This window comes from Passer domesticus, chromosome 1, assembly GCF_036417665.1.
Source record: "Passer domesticus isolate bPasDom1 chromosome 1, bPasDom1.hap1, whole genome shotgun sequence".
NCBI classification, from domain to species: domain Eukaryota; kingdom Metazoa; phylum Chordata; class Aves; order Passeriformes; family Passeridae; genus Passer; species Passer domesticus.
In genome coordinates this window covers 14,389,373-14,404,510 of record NC_087474.1, presented here as the reverse complement: position 1 = coordinate 14,404,510, position 15,138 = coordinate 14,389,373, and the positions used below count along the sequence as shown (strand labels likewise).

General features: G+C 43.6%; 2 long non-coding RNA genes across 2 annotated transcripts; one reads left to right on the top strand and one right to left on the bottom strand.

Annotated features, from left to right (window-relative positions):
- Positions 1 to 11,683: 11,683 nt before the first annotated feature.
- Positions 11,684 to 13,605, bottom strand: LOC135287119 (uncharacterized). The gene is made up of 2 exons (XR_010350980.1): positions 13,558 to 13,605; positions 11,684 to 11,944 (listed from the first exon to the last, which is right to left on the bottom strand). It is a non-coding gene; the product is annotated as an uncharacterized LOC135287119 (long non-coding RNA).
- On the top strand, positions 13,490 to 14,441 carry LOC135287112 (uncharacterized). Its single transcript, XR_010350979.1, has 2 exons — positions 13,490 to 13,756; positions 14,258 to 14,441. It is a non-coding gene; the product is annotated as an uncharacterized LOC135287112 (long non-coding RNA).
- Positions 14,442 to 15,138: the final 697 nt, after the last annotated feature.

Below are 15,138 nucleotides of genomic sequence, written 5' to 3'. Positions count from 1 at the left end.
GGGAATGCTCTACTAAAGATATTTTCAAAAATAGATTTTCAAAGATATTTTTTTAGCCAATAAGTATTGCTTTGAAAACAAGTAATGACCACTTACATTCTAGAGCTAAACATTGGAATGGATCTCAACTTTGAGGCCATAGGGCAGAATGTCACCTCACTCCTGGGGAAACCTTTTCTTGCAACATCTTTTCTCTTATGTCAGCCACTCTGATGCTCCTTCCTCTGTGTCCCTAGCTGTCATTCCATAGGAGGTTTTGGTTGTGAGTGTGATCCAGACCAGCAGTTCCTTGGTCCCCCACAGAAGAAATAAGTTTAATTGAAATATCCCAGATGCACTGGTGATAAGTCATTAAGCTACAGGGCAGCTACCAGTGCTCTGCCTGCCTTGCTCTCCAAGCTGTCTGTATCCCAGTTTGGATGTGGCCTCCAACTCCTCCTGGCTTTCTGCTTCCTTGTGCTTTTTCTCTGTGTTATTCTTAGGGCTCCTTCTTTTTGGTCTCTAACAAGGCAGCTCCATCTGGTTCCTTCTAGTGCTTATTTTGTTTCATGGTTTCCTTGTGTATCCCTCACAGTGCCAGTTGGGAGCATACAGGACAGCTCTCCTATTGTTTGCAATAATAAGAAAGGGAGTATTGTATGGCCCTTTTATATGAAATTTCTTGCAGGGTTACAAAGCTCTCCCTGCTGTGATGCTAGAATGCTCTCACTCCACCTCAGGCTGCACATCTCTGCATGCCCCTCCTCACAAATGACTTCATCCTGTAATAAAGGAAGTACCTGGAAACTGTCAATTTATAGGACAATGCCTAAGTGCTCTTTGCTTCAGTATTGCATCAGTTTGGTTCTACTTACTCCTGCCTCTCTCTTTTCTCCATAAAAATTTCCATGCTTTGAGCCTGACCACCCTTTCTCTGCCTGTTCATTAATCCTGTGTCTCTTGGTCAGGTCCTGGCTCTTGGCAGTCTGTACAAACAAAGTGACTCCTTTCTCTCCAGACCTTTGCTGAAGTCCAGGGTCTCTCCTATCTTTCCTGCCTTCTCTTTTGCCACTTCTTCAGCCTCTCAAAAGTCACAGAACATCTTCTTCCAATTCCAGCTATCCATAGCTGTGAATTTAATAATTGTGTCTCAAACTCAGTAACAGCAATATTTGTACTGTGTTAGCATTTTAACTGGTACTTAGTTATTACTAAATTATTGCACAAACTCAAAGGGAAGCAATCTTTGGCCTGACAGCAAAAGCTGCTGAAGGTGGATTCAGCCTCAGGGCAGGTGTATCAAATGGTGTCTGTGCTGAAGAACTCTGTCTTTTCAAGTGCGAACTTGAGAAACTTTTGTGTACCATAAATTTACAGCCTGTGTTCTGCTCTCCTGTCACTGTTGCCATACAAATCCCAGCCAAATAACACATACTGCATACTAAGCACTGGTTAAAGAGCATCACATATTACATGAACTTACATAAAACACTGAGGTTACCAAAGATTTATCTCCCCAAAACAACAAAATCTTCCATCTCTAAGACCGTAGCATGAACTTCCCCAGGAAATACCTCATCACCTTCTGCCCTCAGTATAAACTCTGTTTCTTTGATGTTACCTCTTTTAAATATATCATGACATGTGTGTGTTGTTAGAAAATTCAAATAATTGTATATACTGGAAGAGAGAGTAAAAGAGAGCAAGCATGTGAGAAGCTAATCCCAGTGGGGAGCTCAGGAAGGAGCCGAGATGTGGTGATGGAGTGTATAAGTTTCAGTGTGGGAAGGATGGAGTAGCTGAGTGGCTTGCCAGGATGAAGAAGTGGCTTTGTACTGATGTGGGAAGGGACCCCACAAGGTCTGACTCCAGGCTCTTTCCTTGACCAGTTTTTGCAATTAAGAAAAGAAAAGAAACCCCCTATCTCCCTACCATAACAATTCAAAATAAGACATTAATAACAAATACAATGTCATTTACCACAGTTTAACCTTGAGGTGAGGGTGGAGATAACTTTATTCCTGCAATCTTCAGCTCCAGTCAAGTGCAAGGCTCCCTAATGGTGACAGTGGTAACTCCAGGGCTTGATAAACTTGTCTTTATCAGTGGAGTCAGAGCATGTTATTAGCAAATGTATATGGATTCTGTGTTTTGCTCTAGCACATGTTTGTGTAGCCTTTTCTGACAGTTAAAGATGTGCTAAGTTTCCTTGACAGAAAACAGACAATTTAATAAAATGGCTGCCATTTAACTAGAACTCCTGGGCAAAGCTCTATGAGAAACAGTTCCCATGACCTTCAGGGGGGAAGAAATGTTTGTCTTTTAATAGGGTTCCATTCTGTAAAAAAAAGTCCTTACTCTGCAGTATCCAGGTTTTTTAACACAACCCTAATGATGCAAGTCTTGAGAAACTGCATATGCCATTTGCAGAAACATATTGCTGATTACACTAGTCTTTACTTTCAGATAAAGAAACTTTGAACTATTTCAGAACAATGAATTTGGAGCAGAGTAAGGCTGAAGCAGAAGCTTCTGTAATGCCTCTAATTTCATTACATTATACATTTTAAACCTGAAATGACAATTGCATATTGATTTACTTACCCATTTTTGGAGCTGACTGATAGTTTTGTGTGTTTGGCAATTCATACTTGTACTTTGCATTGGTTTTGTTTTGGATCATATCTAAGTTCACATTTCATGTATTTATTTTAATATAAAGCATGTTTTACAAAAGTAGCAGAACCTATAACCCAGCTGTCTTTATTCAGTGTATTCTGTTCATGCTTAAGGGTCACCAGCTTGAATTAGATCCTTATTCAACATTGAGGGATTGTTTATAGGCTGCACATGTTACTGAGCAATTGTTAGAAAAAAATTATTTATGAGCTGCCCTAGCTGGGAGTGTTCCCCAGTGGCAAGATGAGAAGTGAGCAATGGGAACTGAAGTTGCAAAGGAAGTTACACCATCTGTCTTGAAAGCCAGACTCAGGTGAGAGATAGAGAAGGGATGAAGAGGGGCATTCATAAAAAGCTGATTCATCACTAATCTGCTTGTACTCAAACACAGAAAACAATAGCTTGTTTATGATAAAGTTCTGCCCTTCCAAACTGCATTTCACTTTGGCAGAGAGAGTGTACCATGAACTCGGGGTGATTGGCTTCATTTCACCAAAGAGCTTGTGCTGAAACTCCATTTTTTGTCTGTGGTTGGCACAGAAACAGAATGGGTCTAGTGGGCAGGAAAAAAAGAGAGCAGCTCTGCAGAGTCCACCTGGACCGATTGCTCTGAAGGCTGTTTGGCAGAGCTGGATGGACAGCCATGCTCAGTGTGAAATGTGAGCAGCTCCTTAGGCAGCTTTGGCTCTGGGCTCACCAAGGGTCACTGCTCACTCCATCTGCAGTGGCACTGCCTCTCTGCATCTCTAATTCAGTGCCACAGCCTTAATTTCCTACTTGTTATATGGCCTGTGGGTTTGTGCTGCATGTGCTGTGCCCATTCTGTACAGCTTAAAGTCAATAAAATAACAGCAAGTTTCTGTCTTTTTCTTGCATATGTATGAATAAAAATAATTTTGAATTAAAAACAGTAAGGTCCCTTCTCCCTGGCTCCTCTGGCAGTGGCTTTTGCAGGCAGTGTGCCTTACCCTGGCATTTGTGGCAACCACCCTCAGCTGTCTCTTGGAGCAGCAGCCCTTGTCACATCTCCATGAGCAGGATGGCTGGCTGGCCCCTGGGCACAGCCCCACCTGGGGTGCTTACAGGCTGCTGCACCCGCGAGGAGCGAGTCCATTGCTCCACAGAGACACCTCCACAGCTGCCCTTCTGGCACAGCACAACTCCACGCTTGTATCCTGAGCTCCCGCTTCAACCCATGCCTTATGCCAATGTGTAATAAGACAAGTATAAGTCACATATGTGCTCCTACAGTAAAATAAGAGAATCCAAGAGGAATGAAGTTTTTCTTTAAGCTTATAGCAGCTGCAGAAAGAAATCCTTCTAGAAAAAGAAGGCCTGTACACTTTTTGACAAGCCTGATTTCCAAAGGAAATTACACTGGTGTGGTTGCACTCTGCCTGTCAGACTCCTTTCCTCTCCTCCAGCCAGCACCTTTCCAGCTCATGTGCCAGCTCAGACAGGTTGGAACAGGATGAGGGTCCCAAAGAGGCTCTTTTTCCCTGTCACATGAGGCCTGGGGGCTGCTCAAAGGACTAAGACCCAGGTCAGTGCCTGCCCTGGGGGAAAAGCCCCAGTAGGTGTTCAGAGTTACCCAGTCCAGGCAGATCACTTGCTGGCAGAGCAGTTCATGACTGTCTGTGCAGGGGGACACCAGATATTTATGCCAGAAAACATTTATTTCATTCATGGGTCATAAGAAGGAAAGGAAGAATTAGCTGGACTTCACATGGTGACACCAGGCTGCTCAACTGCTGATTAAGCTGAATTTTCTGTGTTAGAGTTCAACAGGGAGAAAATCACAGCATTTTTACAGACTTTAATTCCAGAGCAAACAAAACACAAAATGAGGGCCTCAATTTTTCATCATTTTTTTACACCTGAAATGAGAATCACTGGGGCTTGAGGCTCTGCTAGTTACAACATGATAATATTGCAGACCTTTGTTTTGAGAGGGAAGCCAGGCAGAAGAATGGTATTCATGGAAGAAAATTTCTGTCTGGGTATATAAAGAGCAAATACTCCCCTCCTGCATTTGATGGCAGGTTTTCTTGCAAAGGTTCAATGAATCCTGTGTGCAGGGGGTTGTCTTTTCACTGTGTGCAACATGGGGACATTTTGCTGTCCCAAAACACCAAAGACAAATGGCAGTCTGGACCAGGCACTTGGGCCTGTGATGCCACTCACACAGGCCGTGCAGAGGAGAGAAAGCTGCATGGCTAAAACTGGGTCTGAGCACTTTGGGTTACTCAAGTAAACCAATTTACCTCTCAGGTAAATTGCTTTCATGACAGTGGGTGCTGGGGTGACATTCTTGTCCTGTCAAGAGATGCTCTCAAAGATAGAAAAAAGAGCTTTGCACTGCTGAAAGCGAGAGAAAAAAAAACCATGTTGTGTGGATAATTGAGGGTAGTAACAATTGTTATTTGACTTGCTGTAAACATTATGGGAGAGGCTCTTGAAGAGCACTTAGTGAACTTGTATGTTTCACACAACTTGTGAAGAACAAACAAAAGAAGAAAGAACAAAAATAGCAAATTCTTTCATGTTCAAGTCGCACTTTAAAAGCATAATGGCAAGGTAGAAAAGGTGTAAAGCAGTATCATTCCATGCATATATTAGTTTTTAAATATCTGACTTAACATTTTTATTGCAGCAAACAAAATTTCATTAATCATTCCAATCACTTTCATGGAAAAATTTCTGACAAAAGATTGAAAACAATTACCAAGTCGCTTGTCCATATTTAAGGAAATTGTACTAGGGATTGGTCTAAGCTCTATTTTCAGCCATATTCTTCAATTTATTAAAATACTTGGAGTTTTTTATGCCCTTTCTCTCTTCATGTCAGGAACAGAAATAATATTTTCTTTGTCTAAACAGGCTGCAGCAGAGCTCTACAGACAAAAACCAACAGAGACTAAAATTGTCTATTACATCTTAAGCATCCTTTAAAACCCCTGAATTATATTGAAGGGCAGTAGCAATGTATACTTAGGAAGGAAATGAATCATCTCTAATAGAAATACAGTGCCTCTGACTATCCCATTGAACAAAGAGTTGTTCCACATTTGTGCCTTGTTTCCAACCAATACAGGCTGTGGTGCACAACCACTGTGTTGCTAAACGGGAATATCTACAGAGGCTACAAAAGCTATTTACTTGCTACAAGACACCATCACCCCAGCCTGTATTTGGGGAACACAAGTTGAAAGTGAGGGGCTCGGGGTGCTCCAGAGGGTGGTGGTCTACAGGGCTGGGGTGACAGGTGTGGTAGAAAGAATAAAATTCAAAAAGGGAAATGTGAGGGAATAAGAGTGAATTGAGACCACAAGAGAAATGTGGTATGTGGGGTTGCTGAGTAATGGTCCATGAACGTACCATGAGGTGGTGCTAACCATCACACTGTGTGCAATTCAGCCATTAGCTGAACTGCATCCAGAGAAATCTGATCTTTCTCCTGGCTCACTCCTAACACAGTGCAGCTCACAGTGTGTGACCACTGCAGTGCCAAGCACATAGTGGCTATCAGCCTATGGCTTACAGACATGGGGCTTGTAGAAAGTAACAAAGAAAAGACAGATTATCATACAGGTTTCAACTACCTAGAAGGTTTCTCTCTTCAAAAACTTCACAGCAACTCAAGCTGTAAAGGATCCAAAGATGGTGCAGTACCTAATATCCAGTGGTGATGTCATCTTTTCACTGTCAGAGGAGAGCTCAGTAGTCTGCTGGATTTTAAGTCAGTAGTAACACTGATGTGCAATTTCAGTGTAGCTAGAGATGAGGTTTCCCAATGACCATCTTAACCACAAGTGTCAAAACAGAGCAGAGCTTCATAAATTGCTGCCATGCCTGCTTGGTGTTGTCAGTCATCATTCATCTCTCAGTGCAGGCATTGCAGGAGATTCTGTCCTCGTGTGATAACAACCCATGGATGATGGTAATGATGCCAAAGTGAAAGAAGGAGATATATATAAGATATAGTCCACTTAATGAGGTCTATTTCCTTCCAATGTAAGTCTGTGAAATTCACTCAGCTGCTGAACACCTGCAGATGCAGCTGCACTGTCCATAATTAGATGTGGTCACTGGCATTGCCAGCAGTGCTCAGCACCACTGTACAAGAGAAATTCAGAAGCAGTGCATTTGTGTGTCAGTGACAGTCAGATAAGTAGTGACCTCTTCAGGCCTCTGTGTTATGCAGGCTCATTACATCCACTACAGCTACAGAATATCATCCTCTTCCCTTCTTTCCCATTGTGTTATTGTGAAGAGCTTCACATAGGGAAGAGCTCAGCTGCACTGAGAATGATTTTTTTGGTCATCACTTCATGAAGATACAACCACAGCTGCAGCTACAGGACAGAAGAAACATGACAAATCCTTATCTCATTATTGGTGCCATCTGAATTGCTGTCTCTGGATAATAATTATGTCCTAATAATATTTTAGCTTGCACTTTGAATCTTGCTGTCACCATGTTTGTAAACTTAAAAAGAATCTTCTGTTAAAAAAGGCTCTGTTTGCACCCTGAGCTGCCAAGAGACTGCATGAGACTCCTTTTCCAAAGAGCAGAACCCTGCTGCTGGTGCTGAGTTGCTGGCCCAGGAGTTGGCCACAGCCTTGGAAAACCATGCATCTCCATGGCTCCTCTCAGCCTTCAGGGAAGGAAGTGAGGTGAGAGCAGGAGCAACATGGCTTGATTTTTCAAAATTCAGGGTAATCTTCAGAGACAGTGGTGAGAAAAAAATAGCAGAACAGCTTCCAACTTGCATAAAAACTCAATATCATGTGGAGCCCATCATGTAGTAACTTCTTTTTTTACTCTAGCTGCTCCACATTTAATAATGAAGGTCCTCAGATTTCCATCCAGAAGACTTGTGTTTTGATAATCTGCTTTACTGTTTCCCCAAATCCCCTTCCCTCTGTAATCAGACCATCAGTCACTACAAAGGATCAAAATTGCCACATTTAAATACTATTCTTCTTGTGAGAAACTACCCTCAGATCAAAGATTAACAGCATGAAATATGTTACTTGTTTTTGCAGTAAACCTGCATGTCCCTTGTTGTCGATCCAAGTTCATGGAGGTTTATTTTCAAAGCAAATCTCTTGTTTTCCTTTCACCAGAGAGCTGTTATAAAGCCAGCTATTGTTATTGTAGAGTATAACTTTATTTTTTTAGTCCAAATACTAGAAGCAAATGGTTTTCATCAGGTAAAAAGTCATTGTGTACATGCATTATATGGACAGGTCCTGGACACAACAAGCAGTTAATGGTTTTTAATTAAATAGAGTGAGACAGGACACTCAGGGAGTGACCCAAGGATTACTTGTAGAGGAAGTTTCTCTCATGACTAATAGTGACTACAAATAAGATGGTGTATTACAATAAAATTCTACTGCTGACAAAAATATTAGCAGTAAACGACGACAGAGCTTTCATCTGGGACTAGGAGAGCATCTGGAATATATTAAGACTGTAAAATTTCCCTTAAAGTGTGGGTTGCTAAAGTCAAAACCAGCCACCCAGAAACTATGGCACTCAGAGAAACTCAATATTTTTTTTCATTAAAAATTACTTAAGGAGATTTACATCTTCCCTTGGTTGACATTGTGATGTTCTGCTTGTCCAGACTTTGAGTCCTGAAAATATACATGTGATGTGGAGTGGAGGAGTGGAGGAAAAAAATGGTCTCAAATATGTCCTGCCTATGTTGATCTGGGAAAACAACCCCAGTTCCAGGCATCCTTCTGCAAAGCAATCAGTCAGATGCTCTTTGCAACCACTCTGTGCAGATACCCACTGCTTATTAAAACCGTATGTGAAGCTGATGAATTATGTATCTAGAAATGCAATACAAGCACCAGATATTGACAGATACAAACAGGACTGAAGTGGGATGTGCTGGGAGATCATTACAAAAAAAAGGAAAGTTTGTTTTAAATGAAAAGACAATGTGCTTAAAGGCCAGCACCAAAGTGAAGTTCCTGTTTCCCATCCTCCTTTCTCCCTGTCCCCACCTGTCATAACGCCTCTCACTGAAATCTTGTCTCAATATGGACTGTGAGTTCCTGGAGACAGAAATTGTCCTGTAACTTGCATCTATAGTGTGCAGCCCAAGAAGTGCTCCTGTCTCCCTTGGATCTTGAAGTGATGTTTGGGAGGCAGCTGCAGAGCTGGGGAGCTCCATGTCACTGCAGCTGAACTGCACACAGTGACCCTGGGAGAACACTCAGCACTTGCTCCTGTAAAGCTGCACCAGCTGGTCTCGAACCTCCAGGAATTAGGAATAACCAGCCCTCTTGTACAGACATCAATTTTCAGAGTAAAACCCAGATGACATTGGTTTGAGCTACACACTGGGAGCTCCCAAAAGGCAAGTCAAGGTTTGAACAACAAGCTGAGAGACAAAGGGTGGCAGCAAACTCCTCCTCTCAGCAAACTAGGCCAAAACCTGCAAAGTTCCAGAGAGTGGGGTTCATTTCACCTTCCAGGAGGCCACAGGTCATGAAGACCCTGGGTACTTCTTCCATTTTCCTTCACTTGCTCTAGAGACAATAGCAATGGGAAGAACTTGTTCTCCAGCAGTTATTTCCAGCAGCTTGTGCTGAGTGAGATGAAGTCAATCTGCTGTGTTCAGGAATCAGTCCTGCCAAAGAACTTTCCTGCCCTATGTTTTCCACCCTGAGGCGCTTCCTGACTGTTTCTGGAGGAGGCTTGGTGAGGGGAGTGCAGCACAGCTCAGCACATGAAGCACAGGAGGCCTTAATTTGCCGTCAGCATAGCAGTGGTAGGTCATGGTACCTCTTGGAGCCAGGGATCCATGACGGAAGACATTCACAAAAACAGAGCAGAGAGTTGGTCCAGAATAAAAGCCAACTCACTGGGTGGCCTTGGTAAGCATCTTATGTCCCAGTTGCATATTTATGTTTTTATTTCCACTCATGCATCGTTTCTTCAGAGCAGGGGAAGGGTTTTACATGACTTTCCTGCAAGCCTTCAACCCAAATATGGGCTGTTATGTTGAGATAACAGCCCATATTCAGAGATCAAAGAATGGTGTTAGGAAGAAAAAAAGAATCTTCTCTCTCCTCACCCCACCTCCGTCCATATCCCATTTCCTCTATGTATTTGTGTGGGTGAAGCATTCAAAAGTAGCTACAGAAAAAAGATCAAGTGTTTCAGAAACTGTCAAGGAACATCTATCCATTGAGATCCTTACACATGGACAGCACACAGGATCTAAGCTCTGATGAACCTATAGCTACCTTTTTGGCACCTAAGAGGAAGTTTTGAAATGCCAGCCTGTAGTTTTAAGAATGACAAAACTCCATACATGTCTCCCATCAGGGAATTCTGAAACTCTTGATCTACTCCACATCTCATCCTACCAAGAAGATGGTGAATATTATCAAAACAAAACAAACCATAGAGAGAAAATCTGATCCTGGAAATATTCTGCAAGGAGCCAATACACTGCTCTGAGTACCAGTCTTTACCACCCAGCTCACTTCAGGGCTTGGTAGTAAAGGAATGGCATGTGTATGTAGGAGACAAAGTAGGGGAGCTGGAATAATCCACTAATGTCCTCAAATTTTCCCTCCTATCAGTAAGTCATTGCTGCTAAAAGCAATGAAGGAAACCTGCCAAATATAACAGCTAAGACCAACACCCTGAAAAACATAATATTTAGGGAAAGCTGTGTGCTGGGACTGGCTTGTACCAGCTGCCAAGTCTGCAACCACAAGAGGCCTGGGGCATGTGGAGGTCTCCAGGAACGTGCCTGTTGGTGGCCAGGCACAGGACAAACCCCTGCTCCTGAGCAGATATGAGGCTGTGACCCTCACAGTCGATGGATGGTCCTGCTGGCAGCATGGAGGGTTCAGCTTCTCCTCCCTTCCAACCAGCTGCTCTTTGCTAATGGAAATGGAGATAAATGCTGGTGACTGTCCCAGGGAGGGATGCGTGGTCTTGGCAAGCAATGGCTCTGACAAGGACTGAGGCCATGGCTCCAGTGGCAGCTTACAGGGCCTTAGCAGGAGCTCAGCATCAGGATGGAGTGAAATAGGGTCTTAAGGAGGACTTGGACCTACTCGGGTCCCATGGATGTCCATTGGAGTTGAATACGGAAGGTCTTCTCTAACGCATCTCTGTTAGGATGAGGGCAATGCATTTCTCTGCACTTCTAGAGGGATGTTGGGAAGGATGCATATTGTGACACAGAGATGTCATGATAGACACCTTTTTAGAGTTGAGAAGACAAGATGTGAAATATGCAAAGAATTCCCCATTCTCCCTGTTTATATACCTGGGGCCTAATTTAGGCCTACGGTGAAGCTCCTTTTCCCTACATAACAATGACATTGTTTGATTAGTCTGCAGGGAGATTTTGATTGAGGAATTGTGTGTGGGTGTTATAAGAGTGATTCTGATCTTTTGCTGGTAGCAATTAGTAACTCTATTCCCTGAAGATTTGTGTGTCTTTGTCTAATTCATGGTTATGGGCTCAAGTGACAACACAGCAAAATTTTACTCGCTAAATACCTAATTTGCAGGTAGTTTGATCTTCTGCCCTCAAGGTCCATGAAATCCATGGCTTTGGGTCTACGTGAGGTGCTTATCAGCTGCTTCTCTCAGCCAGTGTTGCTGTCCTTGGCATTAGAGTCTCCTGAGAAGCCTGAGACTTCAGACCAGGATGTGCAAAACCAGTAGTGGCTTGGGATGAGTAGTGACCATTTCTTACAGTAGATGTGAACCCTGGAGCATGCTGAGCATCTGTTCTCCAGAGTCAGGCCTGTTCAAGCAGAGCAGATACTTATCCAGGCTTGCTGGCTCCACATTTCATGTGAGCTCTGCAAAGCTTCTGCCCCACCAGACAGACCAGGTTGGGGCACAGCTTCTGGGGAAACTGATGCTGCAGCAGCAACAACATTCACTGTACATGAAAAAGTGCACTTGCTCATTTTTTATGGTCATCTCTGTCTAAAGAGTCATAAAACAAGCTTTTACAAACTTCACAAGTTCTTCCTAAGAGATCTCCTTATTTTTTTAGTATCTGAAAGCCTCTTCTCCCCATGGGGCTCCTGGAAGCCACTGCAGTTGCTCCTGTCTTGCTCCTCCTTGCAATTTTCTGCACACACTCACTCATCTGCTATTCCTGTGCTCATTTTTCTCTTTACACCAGGCTTGAGCTGTAGCTCATTGTGACAATATTTCCTCATAAGGCTGTGCTTAAAAGGCAAGGAGCTCCTATTTGTTGGTGCTGGGTGGTGGCATGTGAGGCTGCACAAAGAAAAACAAATGTTTGAGATGTTTTTGAAGGTGCTGTCATGAGACAAAACAGGGCCCTCATTGCTAAGTTTACTTGTGCTTGGGTGTACCAGAGACTGTTCAGGCTCTTTAATAACTCTGCCCTGGGAAGTTTCCATCACCTCCCTTCCCTTCCTCCCCTCCTGCCAGCTCTGCTTGCCACTGGAGCTGTGTGCTTTGGAGGGATTGTGGAGTCTGACCAGCCATTGCCACCGCGCAAAAGCAACTTCTTCAGCCCTGTTTGTCACATGGGTGACACAGCTGGGAACACCTCGTGCAGTCACAGCAAGGCTGCATTTGTCCTCCTCCAGAAGAGTTCCACTCAGACCCCACAGATTTAAACATTCCAGAGGCTTTGTCCAGGCTCTAGCCAATTAAAGTATCCATGCAAATTCAGGGACTAATATCCACTCAGTTCAGGGGAAGCTGTGAAGAGGAAGCACTAAATCCTATCTCTCTCAAGGGTCAGGGGAGCAGAGGCAGAGGAAGGGACAATGAATTGGCCACTGCACCAATCTGAGCTTGCTCGTTCCTTATCCAGCCTGATTTGGAAGCAGAGCTTAAAAGCTGTTTGCTTAGGAGGTTTGTTATAGCTATGAAAGCTAATGCTGGAGTTACACTGAGCAGCAGGGCAGAGGGTAAAACAATATTTTATCCCTAAGTTAAAACACTTTCACAAGGGTAAAGCAAGTCATCTGCTCTGTCAGCAACTTGTGGATGCAGGGTGGGATCATCCTGTGGGTGCCTCAGTGGGGCTTTCCCCACGGCTGCCTCCAGGTGGGAATGCTGCACCTTTGTGTCCTCTACTCACCCCGGGTACCACATCCCTCACCCTCCCTGTCCTCTGGAGACCCTGGTGATCTCTGGAGTAAGGAAAGGGGATTATTTTACCAGCCAGCCAATCCCAGGGAGAACAGCCCTTTTAAAGCCTTCAGAATGTAAGAGCTTCTTTACCCACAAATGAAGTTCAGAGCTGTGAAGTTGTGATTCCTGGAAACTGGTGTTTTCTCCTACAATAATTGTGTGGACTGGGTAACAAAGTACTTCTAGTATTTAGGAGAAGACTTATTTTGAGCTTGGAAAGGTTTGCTACTTCTCTAGCCAGCTGTGCTCTTCTTTGAAATAAAGGAAAATTCTCTCAGGCTTTTAGGCTTTGGTATTTCTTAGTTCTCCTTTTTTTGCTGTTTTTTGCCTTCTAAAATATGAGTACCAATGTGTCCTAGAAATACGATATGCTGAGGATATACATTTGGGGAAGAACTGTACTCTGAATATGGGAAAGTGAAGTCCCAGGAGGTGAAGGGTCTTGCCCCAAGCCCCATAGAAATCTTGTCCCACACTGTAGAACTAAAGGACCTTTTGAACACCAACACTTTTTCTTAGTTGTAATTTTCTTGTAAATATTTGGGTCTCGGATTTCAAAGTTCAAGCTGGGTTAATCACAAAGAATGCAGCTCTTCCTGCTTTCCATGCAGGGTGTAAGGTAACAGTCTGTGGTGCCCTCCAAGACACCCCATGCATCTGGAGGGGTTTCAAGTGACAGCTGGTCTTTAAACTCACTATCACACATACAGATTAATCATTACCTGGCTGCTGTCCTAGCTTCCAATCAGTTCCACTTTATTGACTTAGCCTGGGCTCAACAATGGTTTATTAATCTTGCCTTTGTGTCTACATAGCAGCCTTATTGTGATGAAATAGTTCCCCATTTTCTTAGCCAGGGTAGTGCTGTAAGGCACTGAGGACTTTGTTAGCTGGGGCTGTGGTCTGCAGACTGGAGCAAAGGTGAGATCACTATGAGGGCCAGATCAAATTCCATGGTGTGGGAACCTTCTCATATGGAGAGAGTTGATAACAAGATGCTTCTGCATCCTGAGGAAAACAGGAATGGAGCTGGGAGACTGTCACAACCTGAAAGTTGCCCATCCTGTGGGGTGCTGCAGCCCAGCCAGGCTTGCAGGGCAGGGGATGCCTGTGTGGCAGAGATATCTGTGTGGCTCGAGGCAGCAAACATGTTTGGGAAAGTTGCTCCAAACCATTTACCAGACCCTGTTCCTGGAAACACATAATTCAAAACATTTGTCCAGAGGATGATTCGTGGGATAACCACAGGCATTTATATCATGGAGCAAATATTTGAGGCACATCCAGATCAGCTATTACTGATGTTATTGTTTTCAATCATCTTTCAGAGGAGTCCCTCAGGGTTGCCTGCACTGGGAAGTGACAGGAGGAGAGCTGGGCCATGAGGTGCACCCAGAATAACAATTCATCTGCTCTTTCTAGATGCAAGCCCTTCTGCAAGCATGGACCTGAGAGCCTGGGACTGTGATGCAGAACTTCCAAAGGTTTATTTTTAGGGAGGCAACCTGCATATGAGGAGAAAAAAGAGCCCATTATAAAAAGTAGAGGCAGTCAAATAGCAGCTGTAAAAACTAAAACTTACAACAATACAACAAACAGAAAATTACATTTCCCTTCATTGTGTGGAGGGAGCCAAGCTTCCAGCCAGCTGTGGAGGAAATAAGGAGTTTACATTATTTGCAGTGTCAGTGAGGACCAACATACAAATTTCCTGTCTGTCTCCTACAAATTAGCAAAACTTTGACAAAAATTTATTTTCATTTTATTCCATTTTTCTGTTTCTGTGGGGAGAAGATGCACCCCAAGCAGTGTGGTCACAAACAACGTAGCTGACATGGGAAAGTGAGCAAAGTGCCATGGGAAACTGAGCAAACAGGAGACCAAAAGAAGAAGACAGGAATGGCTGTGATGCCAGATTAATGCAGCTCTGCCCCTCACATTTCTGGGCTCAGACAGCAGCAGCAGCTTGCAGGCATGTGTCAATGTTTGTGGTCTCACAGAACAGCATTTGCCATTTACTCACAAACCCAAGCCCAAAGATTTTACATCTCTTGCCATGCAGAAAATTACCTGCCCCTATGTTTGTTTAAAGTTTCAAAGCATTGACATGTAAACTTAAATTATTAAAAGAAAAATGCCATATTCTGTCTTGGTGCTTGCTTATTCAGTCTGGGTAAGCAGAAATCACAGCCCACATGTGCCAGAGAGTTTTCCATGTCTTCCTGCACTGCAGCATGGGGTATTTTAGCCAGCTGTGGGCAGAAATGAGCCTCACAAAATGCTGGCCCTGGGTGGTGGCTGGC